Raw genomic sequence first — 15,113 nt, forward strand, 5'->3', positions numbered from 1 at the left:
GCAGGGACGCTCCTCACGGCAACGCGGCGTCGCATGTGCACCCCGCGGCCCCTTGGCCTGAGGCTCCCGCCAAGCAGGCGAATAGCCCAGTCACCAAGGCGCCGCGCCGCTGTCCAAGGTACTGAACGAGCCCCGCTCCTGGGCTCGGGGCTGGATTTTCCCTCCCCGGCGCTCAGGGCCGGGCCTGGGGCGATGAGCGTCCGTGGCCGCAGGATGCGGGGAGAGCCGGTTACCCATGTCTCGGACCCGAGCTCCTGGTGAGCTGGGAAAGCCGAGGCGGGCAGTAAAAGCCTTCGGCGGGGCAGGGGCATTCCCATGGCTGTGCAGAGCGGGGGCTCAGGCAGAGGCCGCCTCTGTGCTGCGAGGGCCGCCTGTTAGCTTAAGGGAGGGGAATCGAGATTGTTTGATCCGGGGCGGGGGACCCCACATGATCCATGTCCCACGTGACGTATTCCGGGGCTTGGAGAGAAGTGGGTGCCCGCAGCCAGCCCTGCAAACGTCATCGCTTTCTCCGGCAAAGGGAAGAGGCACAAGACAAATACCGTCCGCTCACCCCGAGGCATTTACACGTCCAGGCAGCGGAGCCGCGAGCAACATGCAGTGTGGCCTCCACCATGACGGCTGCCTTCCCAGAGCTGCTTTCCAGGGGGGCGGCTGAGAGGCAAAGGGACAGGCGCTTGCCTCCGGGCCTGGGAACAGGTATGTGCACTGGTGGGCAGTGGGTGTTGAACGATGTCGTGATTCCGGGGGGGCTGGGGGGGGGGTAGTTCCCCTCCTTCGGGATAGAAATGCGGCGGTTCTCTTCCATTGCTTTGTTGCCGGCGAGTTTTGCCAGCCCTTCTTTCAAAGCTGCCGTAGTGTTAGGAAGAGGATGGAGTCCCCGGCGCTAAACCGATTCTCCTGAAAGCAATGTGCAGTTCTGTAGAATAAAGAAGAGGTTTAACAAAAAAAAAAAAAAAAAAAGTCACCAGAAGCTACGAGGGGCTCCGCACTTTTGAAAATCAGGCCACTTATTTGTGTGCCTAAAGATGGCAGTTCGGCCTCTGCTTAACCAGATTTTTAACGTCCTGCCTCCGGTTAAAATTCTTCAGCCCAACAGCGGCTTTCCTTCTTTTGTTCTCGTTTTCAGACGTGCTTTTGTGTTTCCGTGTGACTGTTCCGGTAGTCTCCTCCTCTGCCTGAAAGGAGCAGGCTGTGATCTCTTTGCCGGGGATGGGGCACTGGAGCTACCTGGGAAGGCCTTGCAGAGCACGGAACCACCTTTGCTTGTCGGCAGACAGCAGAGGCTGCAAGTTTTGTTGCCTGCAATTCCATAAATCGGAACCATGTCCCCTGAAAAGTGAGGGCAGTATGTGGAGTTCAGCGCTGTGAAAAGGAGTGAGGGTTCCACAGTGCTGTGAAAGGGGGGAACTGACTGGGCCTGGGTGTGAGGCGAGGTTGGAACAGCCCTTACTTCTCCCCGGGCCCAGATTTTTTAAAACCAGTGCCCGAATTCATGCTCTGAAGGCCTAAATAAGTGTCCTGATTTTCAAAAGAGCTGAGCACCAGGCAGCTCCTCCTGAGGTGAATGAGACGTGCTGGAGGCGTAGCATATTAAAAAATCATTTATTCAGGTGCCTAAATATGGATTTAAGAGTCCAGCTGTTGGCCCCCATTTTAAACATCTTGGCCTTTAAGACCTTGAGCAAGATTATGTGCCTCAGTTTCTCCACTTGAAAACAAGCACCCTAAAGCTCCCATTCACCAACTGTAAAGTGGGAATAGCTATTCCACAGAGGTGTGGAAGGGATGTAATAATTATTTGTAAAGCATTTTTAAGTCCTCTGATGCAAGGCCCCATAGAACTGCAAAAACCTATTTTAATTTCTTAACTGTTAGAAAAGTAACTTCTAGTAAGAATTTAGCAATCATTTCTAAAGTACATATAAATTTGTAATTTTTTAAATAGGAAAATCACCGGTCAACATTTTGGTAACAATGATGCAAAAATTTATGTTAAAGTTAAAGGGCCAAATTTGCTGCCAGTGTAAATGGTCAGAGCTCCATTGACCGCAATGGAATTTCATCCATTTACACCCTATAAGAAAATGTCAGTATTTCACTCTTTCCAAGTGTACAGAATTAAATCGTACAGGATACATTTTAGAATATGTTAATATTTGACATAGCAGTTGCCACATGGCATCAGATCAGTGGGCCATCCAGTTCAGATTCATGTCTCTAACCATGAACAGTACCAGATGCTTCAGAGGAAGATACAAGAAACCCTGCTGTATGCAGCTTTGGAAAAATTTTAAGGAAGTTTTCTTTGAATCCCCAAAGAGACTTGGGTTTCAAAACCCTCCTCTAGACAAAGCCTTCCTCTTTTTCACTAACTAATGCTCTCTTGAAAACAACAGGCCTGATTACAATCTCACTTACACCAATATAACACCATTGACTTTAGTGGCTTTACTCCTGATTTACACCAGCGTGTGTGAGATCAGCATTATGTCCAATTTATTGAATAAGTTAGACTTGTCGAGTTTTAGATCCAAAGACTGATGGTTCTGCTTGATAGTTTTAGGACTGCTTCATTGTATTGTATTATTGTTATTAGCCCTACGAGCCAGAAAAATGAAAGCAATTCTTCAAAATTAACTTTAAAAATGCAAATGCAATTCAGGAACCAGAGAAGGAACCAGATGAATAATTGCTTGGCATATTGTCCTTCATACAAGTATAGCACAAACACTTGACAGAATTAATAATATAGAGCCCTGTACTCTCCTTCATTGCGCAGCACAGAGGAGAGTCAAAAGCAGGGCTTGGAAACAGCCAGATCATTCCCTAACGCCATACCACCACCATCTCTCTGAAACTACTTATTCTCCAGAATCTCCGCTTTTATTTTAAACATAAATAAGTCCTTAAGTGTTATGGTTGCAAAGAAAACCCCAAAAATGTGACCCCTGTGTAACTAATGCATAGATGAGTCTACACAGAGCATGGAACAATAGACGTAAGGGGTGTGAACTGCCCTATTCATCTCAAAGAGGGGTTAATTCAGAGGTACAGTGATGATTATTTAAGTGGCAACATTGTTAACCATTTCATTCTTCCTGTGAGAAAGGGGAATCACAGATCTGCACAATTTACTAGACTAACATCTCACTTTGGTGCCATAAATGGATGGTGTTTGAGAGACAGCACCTCTTATCCCCCCGGACCAAGAAGGGGTCCTGCCCAAAGAGCCTAGCTGAACCAATGGACACGTTGAAGCCCCACCGAGGGGGAACCAAGTGGTATGCCAAATTCTATGTTAAAACTAGGGCAGAACAGAAAAAAATGGTCAAAACAGTTTGTCAGAAAAAGCTGTTTCAATTAGTTATTTTTTGTAAAATTATAATCACTTCAGTGAAAATTCCTGCAGAGAAAAAAATTCAAAACAAAAAAAAATTCATTTTGGAAAGTTAGTGATGAGAAAGACTTCACAATTTTATTTTGGATATTATATAGGGTTTTTTTCCCATTTTTATTATTTTTACATTACTTCATGACATATCAGTAGGCATATTATACAGTACCAATCTCATAATAGGACATAATAAATAGTTGAATATTCTGTTTTTATTTTTAAAGTCATTAAGGGCAGCTGCTACTTAATACTGAGTGAAACATCTTATCTTTTTCCTGGATCAAAGTGTCTCCTGTTTGTTTTGTAATGAAAAAGTCTAACACTTTAACACATTATGCACTACTGCTGTTACCAACATGTCATGAAATAATGTAAAAAGATAAAAAATGAAATGAACTAAAATAAAATTCTAAATGAAATATTGACATTTCAAAATTTTCAAAACTGAAATTCTTTGGAAATTCCATATTGCAGAAAATTGTAAAAGATATTTCTTTTCATTCCAATCTGGAACAAAGATAAATTTTGTTGAAATTTCCCATGAAGCACAAATTCCAAGTTTCTACCAGCTCTATTTTGAACATTTGCACAGTCTACTCTGAGTGGCATCCTATTTTGGCAACTCCCATTGGTGAAACTTATTTTGTGGGCCCCCGGTCAAAGGCCTTGATTCTGTTCTGATTTATATCAACATAAATCTGGAGTAACTCCATTGAAGTCAATGAGTTACACTGATGTGAGATTAGAAACGGCCTAGTGAGTTTTAGAAGCAATTTCCCTCTTTCATTTATTTTCCCCTCGGGGGCGGGGGGAGAGAATAGAATCCATAGTTATATTAATTTATAATAAATGTATGTTAATGTGTCAAAATTTTCACCCATTAATATTTTCTTGGGCAAAAATCCAGCACTCCACAATCTGAGTAACTTCACCAGGGGCTGGGCTGATGCACAAGAGCAGGGCAGAGAAACGAACTGTCTCCAGCCGGACAGCCGCTCCACATAACCTTCTCCTACACAGTGACTGCACTGGGCTCCATAGGAGCTTACGTAGCTCCCCGCCCCATGGTGGCTGGAGGATTAAGATCCTTACAGTATTCAGAGTAGGAGCCGTGTTAGTCTGTATTCGCAAAAAGAAAAGGAGTACTTGTGGCACCTTAGAGACTAACAAATTTATTTGAGCATAAGCTTAGTCTCTAAGGTGCCACAAGTACTCCTATCCTTACAGTAGCAGTTCCTGCCCATGCCACAAAAGGGAGACCCCCTCCTCAAAAGAGCTGAGCTCTGTGCTGAGGATGTGCAATCCACACACAGCCCACCAATATCCACCCCACCGTTGCTGGAGAGAACTGCACCTGTTGTACTGCATTTTGTACTCTCAGAGGTGTGGGGGGGCATGTATTTTGGTGCTGGGAGGTGTCACTGCTTTTTGGTGTGATCTTTCTAAAAATCTCATCTTCGCCTAACTGACCCTCCTTAGTTTGTTCTCACTCAGATCAGTTACTGGATCCTCACCTCCAACTGAGTCTGTCAGCCCTTCAATTTTAGGGCTTTCAGTCTCCTGGCTATTTTTCTTGGAAGCAGCTTGAAGCAGAGCTATTACCCCCATGCTATCTTAGGCCTTAGTACTTCCCCTTTCCGTCCCTGTGCTTTCCCCTTTATAGCAGGTCTTGTTTTCTCTATTGGTTGCAGCTGTGGGTGCCTGCCTCCATGCTTGGCAGCTCTGGCAGCTGCGTGGGGGGTGTGATCAAGCTGCTTGTTCGTAAACAGGAGAGACCTTCCTCCCCCCTCTCTCTGTGTTCAGTATGGGGTTTGTAAACCCCATTGCAGAGGCCTGATTCTTCTTTATACTGAAGCCACTTTATGGCCGTCTGGCAGCGGAAGGGAGTCTGAAAGTGCATGTAAATATGAATTACAGACACTATAAAGCTTCTTTTCACTGCCAGAACAATAAAGTAGCCCCAATGTAAATCAGAATCAGGCTTCATTCATGCATCTACAGCATGAAACAAATATTGTCAGCCCACAGCAGGATCTGTAACCACCCCCTATTCTCTTGTATGTCATTCAGTTAACACAGGAGGTCCCTTCTGATGAGAGCTGGATGAATCATGGATTTTTCAGATTGGGAGCCAAGCTGAAAAATCTAGGAGGGGGAAATCTGGTTCAATTCAAACAAACCAATTTTAAAAAAAAATTGTCAAATCAAAAAACTAAAAAAAAAATCATTTTGAATCAACTGAAACAATTTTGGGGGACTCAAAACTTTTTCATTTCAAGTCAAATGTTTTAAGGTATTTTCCACCCTCTTTTGTGTGCATGGTTTTTTTAAAAAAATTGGCCAAATTTGAAAATAAAAATGTCGTTTTGAAATAAAAAGCCAAAAGAAAACATTTCAACCTTTTCAAAACAATTTTTTCAGGGTTTTTTTTTTTGGGCAAAAGTATTCGTTGAATTTGCCTCCAATTTGCAAATAGTTTTGAAGCCCTGAAAATATACATATTTCAGGGCTTCAATTTCAGCAAAATTTCTATTTGCCAAAAAATTCCCCCAATTCCACTTCTAATGTCAATCTCTGATTCTGTTAAAGAAAATGTTCGATAAATGTACTGAGATTGGCCACATGGCTCCTTGTTCAACCAGCTTTTTTCACAATTTGTAAATAGGGCAACAGAAATCCAGGTACTTAGCACATTTGATTAGTTTGAACTTAATGCTGTAAAGCTTTCAAAGTAAAGCTTTTGTAAAGTAAAGCTTCTTTTGAAAGAAATAAGTCATGTGGAGGTCTCAAAGCCAGAAAATCATCTTATCACCTTAGGGGTTTTTTTACTATGTTAATAAGTATATATAAGGATCATTACAGATGCTTTCTTAGGTGCAATGTAGCTACTCAAGATTTAGAGCCATAGAGTTTAAGGCCAGAAGGGATCATCTAGTCTGACCTCCTGTATGTCACAGGCCACTAGCACTACCCAGCACCCACACTCCAAGCCCAACAACAAAAACCAGACCAAAGCAGCGCAACACACAGGAGACTAGACTATAATGTACCACAGGCAGAGCGTAGGAGGAACCAAGCTGCACCATTGCCTGAGGTCCAAGCAATAGCAGGGAAATGTTTAAGTGAGATATACCCAGATAATCCTGGCAAGTGACCCTCTCACTCATATGCTGCTGAGGAAGGTGAAACCGCCCCGCAAGGTTGCTGTCAATCTGACCAGGAGGGAAATTCCTTCCCAACCACATGTATGGTGATCAGTTAAACTCTGAGCATGTCAGTAAGAACCTGCCAGCGAAGCTCCTCAAAGGGAAAGGCTTAGAGAGAGCCTCTATGGCCATGGAGCCTGGATGAGATGCCAGACTTTGTGCTATAGATGTTCCAGGGCCAGGATTTAGATCCAATGCAGAAAACCAAATGCTGCAGTCCTTATGAAGTCAAGGGTATTACTCCACACATGTTTAAGTGTAACTGAGAGGAAAATTTGGCCCCTGATGTCTTTCATTGACTCATTTGGGAGCATTAAGCACAGTTGCATCTCTAACCAATTACAGATATGAAAGTAAGTTGAGGGAGTGGGAATAGTTAGGGTTAGAATGGCTGGGAACAGCCCACAACATATTTGCTAGCTCCACCCCCTGGTGTGGCCATTACTGTTTTCTACTGCACATGTAAAAATCTGTCTGAGACCTTCTGTGCTCCTTCCCATTAATCAAGCAACAGAAAAATTGTTCCCACCAATGCCAAGAAGTCTGGAACAATTTGGCTGCATTGTATATTTTAGAAGAAAATGCAATTTCTAGTAGCTGACAGAAAGGATGTTACCATTTCTGGTGTTTGAAAAGCCAATATTTCGATATCGTCCACTCTGGATATTTGAATACCCATAGAACAGCCAGGCAAACACTCTTCACATTCTCAAATGCCAACGTATGAAGGGAGAAAGGAAAAACAAAGCCAACTATTCCACTCTCAAAAGACAGAACACTTGGTGAAACGGGTCTTTAAATAGTACCATTAATGGATTGAAGGAGGAATCTTCATCAACGACCAATCACAATAAGTAAATAAAAGAAATGGGCCATAGACACTACTAAATTCTTGCAATAAGTATAATAAGTATTATTATCACTTATGTAGTGCTGTCACATCCAATCGCTTTATGGCAGGATTTTCAAAAATTGACAAGTGATTTTGCCCAAATTGAGAAACCTTAAAGAGGCCTGATTTTCAGAGGGTGTGCGCTCGCTTTCTTGAAAATCTGTGCTTATCCCACTAAGGCAAACAATGTAGCTTAGTGGAGCACCACTAGACCTCAGGAGAACTGGGTTCTAGTCCCACCTGTGTCACAGTCATGCTGGGTGACCTTTGTCCCACCAAAGCACCTCTCTGTGCTAGAGTTTCTCCATCTGTGAAATGGGGATCATGACACTGACCTTCTTTGTAAAGCACTCTGTGATCTATATAGGAGGTAGGTATTATTGTAAGGTAGTTTGTCTCCTGAATACCCATGTGAGGGAGGGAGGTATTATTATGGGAATAGAGACAGAAAGATCCAGTGACTTGTCTAAAGCCACAGAGAAGTTAGTAGCAAAACTGGGGTTAGAACACAGGAGTATGTGACTTTGATTCCTCTGCTTGTACTACTTTGTCCTCAGGTGTAAATAGCCCAAGGGACTCAAGTGTAAACATACATATAGTGGGAGTGGGGGCCTCCTTTCAAATCCCAGAATAAACAGGAGCAAAAAATAAGAAAGGATAGTTGTAACAAGCAAATGTTTGTGTGTGTTGGCAGAGGGCCTGCTACATTTGAATATGCTGGAGGAATTGTCAGCGTTAAATAAAGCATACCCCATTAGGGGCCAGAATCTGCTCTCCAGTGCTCTAGATTTAGACGAAGGTTTCTAACCATTAGAGGAGTGAAGTTCTGGAATAGCCTTCCAAGGGGAGCACTGGAGGCAAAAGACATATCTGGCTTCAAGACTAAGCTTGATAAGTTTATGGAGGGGATGGTATGATGGGATAACCTAATTTTGGCAATTAATTGATCTTTGACTATTAGCGGTAAATATGCCCAATGGCCTGTGATGGGACACTAGATAAGGTGGCATCTGAGTTACTACAGAGAATTCTTTCCTGGGTGTGTGGCTGGTGAGTCTTGCCCACATGCTCAGGGTTTCAGCTGATTGCCATATTTGGGGTCAGGAAGGAATTTTCCTCCAGGGCAGATTGGCAGCCTTCCTATTCACAACACTGTAATTCCAGTGATTTCAGTGGGGCTGCTGGACTGTGGATTAACTCTTATGTAACTCAGAGCAGAATCTGGCCCTGTTATTCTATCTGCCTCATAAAGCCTCAGTTTTGTCAGTTAAAATTGCCTGTGGGTAGCCTCAAATTCCCCAATAATGCTTGATATTTTCTAATGCAGGTGGGGCCAAATTCTTATTGATGTTAAAGCCCCTTTGGACTGCTCTGTCTCTCTCTAAGGGCTTTAAAGTGAGTGTACATGTCGCTTACAGTTTAAGGCCCTTGTATCCTGCCAAAGCAGACACTCAGAGTTTTGCCCATTGATATGCTGGCATTCTTTGCTCGTTTGTGTTGGTCCACCCTCTTTTATTTTTACAATCAGGTCTTTTAGCAAATATCACATGACCTGCTCCACTGCCCAGCCCCACTGAAACACACACATTCACAGAAGGGGCAAATTCTTCTCTGCTGGCAGTTGCCTGTAAAGAAGAATTGTATCACCTGGCTAAGACATTGCTCCTAGAGGCAAGATATGGCAGGAAGCGGTGCACCTCTTTGCAATGTGATTGGTTGTTCTCAGTATTTATAGCCCGTGGTAATTGGGGTTAAAGAGATAAGACAAGATTAATGACGGAGAGAATCTTTAGCTCACCTTGGCCATTCCCAACTGCTCAGCAGAAAAACCCTGTTTAGGTTTATGCTACAGCTATAGCCCTGTGCAGCAAATATGCATAACAATATTACTGGACACAAGGTACGTCCTTCTTTTATTAGACTTGGCCCATATCTCCCGCTCAAATTGTGATGGAAAGTTTAAGCTGTATTGTAACAGTTAGCCACTAGGTGGCATTGTGTGAAGAATATGGCCATGCATCTACCTGAGCAACAGAGGCAGTCTGCATCTTTTTCCACAATAAAATTGTTGTTGCTAGTGTCCATTTTGAACCTCGTCTCTGCATGACTAACCTGACGTGGGAGTCAGAAGAAAAACAATAGAAATGGCAGTATTTCATCAAAATGTTAATGTTTTGGGAGCTTCAGCTTTGACAGACCATCAGCCTGGCCTGATTGGATGTTGATTTGCATGTTTTGTATCAATTTATTTGAGCAGAAGCTTTCGTGAGCTACAGCTCACTTCATCGGATGCATTCAGTGGAAAATACAGTGGGGAGATTTATATACACACAGAACATGAAACAATGGGTGTTTATCATGCATACTGTAAGGAGAGTGATCACTTAAGATGAGCTATTACCAGCAGGAGAGCGGGGGCGGGGGGAGAAAACCTTTTGTAGTGATAATCAAGGTGGGCCATTTCCAGCAGTTGACAAGAACGTCTAAGGAACAGTGGGGGGGGAGGGGGGGGAATAAACAAGGGGAAATAGTTTTACTTTGTGTGATGACCCATCCACTTCCAGTGTCTATTCAAGCCCAAGTTAATTGTATCCAGTTTGCAAATTAATTCCAATTCAGCAGTCTCTCGTTGGAGTCTGTTTTTGAAGTCTTTTTTTTTTTGTAATATTGCGACTTTTAGGTCTGTAATCGAGTGACTAGAGAGATTGAAGTGTTCTCTGATTGGTTTATGATTGGTTTTTCTTTTTGCGAATACAGACTAACACGGCTGCTACTCTGAAACATGTTTTGTATCGCAACTAAACTCCATGAGGAGATGGGGGAGGTGCAGGTTAATTCTCTCTGTCATGGGCAGGGAAGCTGAATATATTTTAAATCTTTTGCCTTTGGAGAAGAAAGCCCCAGGAACAATTATGCTGTGGTGCTGGCTAAGTTTGATGAGCATTCTATACCATAGCACAATGTGATTTATGAGTGAGCATGTTTCTGCCAGTGTGTCCAAAAGCCTAGGGAATCTGTGGAATCTTTTATAAGAGGCTTGTATGACATGGCAGAAAAGTTATTTTAAAGACAAAAAGGAAGAGCCCATCAGAGACAGAGAAGCGACTGGCATTTTTAGACACAGGGCTGTCAGAGAAACTGAAAATGAAAAGAGATTTAATCATAGGCATCGACTCTATGGGTGCTCCATGGCTCAAGCACCCATGCAGATCAGCTGTTCTGCGGGTGTGGGAGGTGCTTAGGGGAGGGCAAAGAGCAGCGAGTGGCAGGCAGGCGGGGGCCTCAGGGGAGGGTGTGGAGCGGGGGCTGGAAGAGGTGGAGTGAGGGTGGTGCCTCGAGGGAAAGGCCAGAGTAGGGATGGGACCTCAGGACGGAGCGGGGTGGAGCACCGCTGGGGAAAAATAAAAAAGTCAGCACCTTTGGATTTAAGCCTTCACGATGCAGTAGAAATGACAAGACAAGATGTTTGCAAACCAAAATAGAAACTAATGGCCACCAGAAAGAAACCTAGAAAAAGAGTCACATCAGCAAAAAGCAACTCATAAATCCTCAAGGCATGATGGAGTTAGCCCTAGGCAAAATATAACACTTTTCAGACTCGATGCACAAGATTTGGGAAAGATCACAGTCCAAAAGATGATTGCCCAGCTAAGGGAGCCAAATACCATAAATACACAAAAATTTGACATTTTGCCAGTGTCCACCACACAAAGGCAATACTGAAAGTGACCACTGAGAGTCAAGAGCCATTTTTCCTGGGATCAATCATGTGTAATGACACAGAGCCAGTCTAGAGGATGGAACTGAATATTTGTGGAAAAACTGTTCATCTTAAAATAGATTTGAGTGCAGATGTACATTGTAACAGTCATATCAGGAGTTGTAATCAACTTCAACCCCTCCCTCAGCTGAAACTAGCAGATACTGTCCTAGATAGCCCTGGAGGTATTTTGAGCTGAATTGGACAGTTTTCCACAGAAACAACATACAAAACACAAAAGCTTTAATTTTAATATGTATGTGATTCAAGGACTGGAGGCTGAGAATCTCCTCAGTGGCAGTGTGGTTGCCATAATGGGTGAGAAAGGTGGAAGAAGTGATGGAATATTTGGTGATATTGGACCTTTAAAAGGAGAGGCTGTAGAAATAATCTTAGGAGAAAATGCTGAACCTTATGTGCCACACGGAATTCTTATCCTGTTACTTCATAAAGAAGAAACGGAGTTAAAGAGAATGGAAAAGCATGGCATAATTGAGAAAATCTTTGAGCCAACTGCACGGTGGGTAGAACATCTAGAAGAACATCTTTTCTAAAGTGGCTGGAGCTACTGTATTCTCCATGCTAGATGCCTCAGGTCATTTCTGGCCAATTCCCTTACCCAAAGAGATTGTTAGATTGATTACATTCATTACACCATTTGGGAGAATTTGCTTTCAAAGATTACACTCTGGGATTACAAGTGCTCCTGACATTTTCCAAAGAAAGACGTCCAAGCTACTAAACAATTAAATGGGATTGTTGCTTATGTGGGTGACATATTAGTATATGGGTCATCAATGGAAGAACATGACAAAACTCTCAGTGAAGTTTTGAACTTAATCCGTGAGTCTGGACTCAAGTTAAATAAAGAAAGGCGCGTTTTCCGCCTACACCAAACTGAATCGCTGGGACAAATAATAAACAAGGATGGAATTAGTCCTGACCCTGAGAAAGTAAAAGCAATTACAGAACTGAATGCACCAACAAATGTAGCAGAACTAAGATGCATACTAGGGATGGTAAATTATCTTCACCAATACCTTGCCACAGTGACTAACCCACTGAATGAACTATTAAGGTCCAATACATCCTCGCTAGGGGGGCCAGATCAGGGGAATGCCTTCAAAAAGGTAAAAGAAATTATCTAAGATGCTCCCGTTTTAAAATTCTATGATGTAAACAAACTCACAATGGTCAGTGCTGAAGCCAATAGCTATGGCCTTGGTGGTATGTTGTTGCAACTACATGGATCTGAGTGGAAGCCAGTTGCTCTCTGCTCTCATACACTTACAGAAAAAACAATCTGTGCAGAATGAAAAGGAGTGCCTGGCAAGGATATGGGCATGTGAGAACTTCCACAGATATCTGTGTGGGTTGGGGTCCTTTACACTGATAGCTGACCATAAACCTCTTGTAACTCTTATCAACAGAAAAGATTCTGAGATGCCAATGTCTGTTGATTAAGCTAATGCAATTTAACTCAGTCATTGACTATATTCCTGGTACAAATCTGATAATAGCAGACACACTGTCACAGAGCCCAGCATCACACTCAAACGCCAATAGGCTGGAGGAAGATACAAAGGTTTACATTAGGGCTGTCGACTAATTGCAGTTAACTCATGCGATTAACTCAAAAAAATTAATCGTGATTTTAAAAACTAATCACGATTAAATGTCGTTTCAATCGCACTGTTAAACAATAGAATACCAATTGACATTTATTAAATATTTGGATTTTTTTTACATTTTAAAATATATTAATTTCAATTACAACACAGAATACAAAGTGTACAGTGCTCACTTTATATTATTTTTGTTACAGATATTTGCACTGTAAAAATGATAAACAAAAGAAATAGTATTTTTCAATTCACCTCATACAAGAGCCGTAGTGCAATCTCTTCGTCATGAAAGCATAACTTACAAATGTAGATATTTCTTTTTGTTACATAACTGCACTCAAAAGCAAAACAATATAAAACTTTAGAGCCTACAAATCCACGCAGTCCTACTTCTTGTTCAGCTAGTCGCTAAGAGAAACAAGTTTGTTTACATTTACGGGAGATAATGCTGCCTGCTTCTTGTTTACAACGTCACCTGAAAGTGACACAGACATTCGCATGGCACTTTGATATCCAGCATTGCAAGGTATTTATGTGCCAGATATGCTAAACATTCATATGCCCCTTCATGTTTTGGCTACTCAGGGTATCACAACTAAATACAACGTTGAACAAATAGATTAGCATAAGTAGTTAGCACATATTCTAAGGGACAATTCAAGATGAAGCAGCCTGTTAACACCGCTGAAATCATAGGACTAAAAGGGGGTTGTGGGTTACATAGTGTTGTAATAAGTCATAAATCATATTAAGACCAGGATTTTTAGTGTCTAGCAAAGTTATGAATTTAAGCTCCCAGGCTACCCCACAGACCAGGACACATCAACTCAAAGCGGCACCAGGCCCCCTGCCAGAACAGATGCAAACCCTGCAGACATATCTCCGGTGCTACAATGATCAATACCCCCAAAACACACCTTTCAAAATTCAGGGGTCCTACACATGCCTATCACATGTGGTGTACCTCATCCAATGCACTAAATGCCCCTATAACAGCTATGTGGGTGAAACCTGACAATCACTACACTCTCGAATGAACTCACGCAGGAAAATGATAAATGACAAAAACACCACATCACCTGTGAGTGAACACTTTTTACAAAGTAATCACTCTATATCTGACCTCTCAGTCCTCATCCTCAAAGGAAACCTGCACAACACTTTTAAAAGATGAGTTTGGGAGCTTAAATTCATAACTTTGCTAGACTACTTTGCTGTATGAGGACAATTAAATGAGTTCAAGATGATTGCACTGTCATCCCCAGTGCTTTGAGAGGAGAAATTCTAGACCTCATCCATGAAGGATATCAAGGACCAACTAAATAGCATGAACAGGCCAATCAGTCAGTGTGATGGCCTGGAATCAGTAAGAACATGACAAAATAAAGTATCCTCCTGTGAATATTGCAGAACTAACAGACCAGCACAATGCAAAGAGACTCTAATGACAACACTTCTACCAGACAGATCCTGGAAGAGGCTAACAGCAGACTTTTGTGAATTCAGAGGACATTACCTAGTTGCAGTGGATTATTTTTCTATATATACAGTATTTAAATAATATATTTGAAAGATGCAATATGTCTCAGTATTATTGAGCAATTAAAGAGCACAGTAGCGCATTTTGGTATTCCAGGACAACTAGTAATAGACAATGCACAATTCACCGCAGCTGAATTTAAGTAATTCCAAACAAAATATTATTTTGAACACATTGCTAGCTTCCTGTATTACCTGCAAGCAAGTGGAGAGGCTGAGAGAGCTGTACAGACAGCCAAGAAAATACTGAAGCAGGAAGATCCATTCCTAGTTCTTATGCGCAATAGATCAACACCATTAATTGCTACCATTTATAGCTCAGCCCAACTCCTGATGGGAAGGCTACTCAGGACCCATTTCCAACCCTGTAAAAGATTCTAGCCCCAAAGAGGCCCAGACATCAGAAAAATAACCAACTAACATCAAAGGGCAAAAAGAGCTTAAGAATACTTTTGTAAAAGACATCTGGAACCTGGTGGCCCTGTTTGTGTCAAACTGGATGGAGGAAAAGGTGGAACACTCCAGCTGTTGTGAAGTAAAAAAAAAAAAATGCATCACCCAGATCATACACTATTGAGACAAACTGGGGAGTTCAACAGTTTGTTTCAAAGATTGTATAATCACTGAGCAAACTCTGCAAATTGCAGATGAAGAATAAGGAGAAGATTCACCTATTCCAAACCTGCCGGAGAAA

The 15,113-nt window shown here is 42.3% G+C and overlaps 1 protein-coding gene across 1 annotated transcript in view; it reads left to right on the forward strand.

Moving 5' to 3' along the window:
• Positions 1-565: 565 nt before the first annotated feature.
• The window catches only part of GPR19 (G protein-coupled receptor 19), a 36,612-nt gene continuing 22,064 nt past the window's right edge, over positions 566-15,113 (forward strand). Inside the window, exon 1 of the mRNA XM_007056931.4 lies at positions 566-699. The gene's annotated coding sequence lies outside the window, so the exon portion shown is untranslated. The remainder of the gene's footprint in view (positions 700-15,113) is intronic.

Source organism: Chelonia mydas, chromosome 1, assembly GCF_015237465.2.
Source record: "Chelonia mydas isolate rCheMyd1 chromosome 1, rCheMyd1.pri.v2, whole genome shotgun sequence".
Taxonomy (NCBI): Eukaryota; Metazoa; Chordata; order Testudines; family Cheloniidae; genus Chelonia; species Chelonia mydas.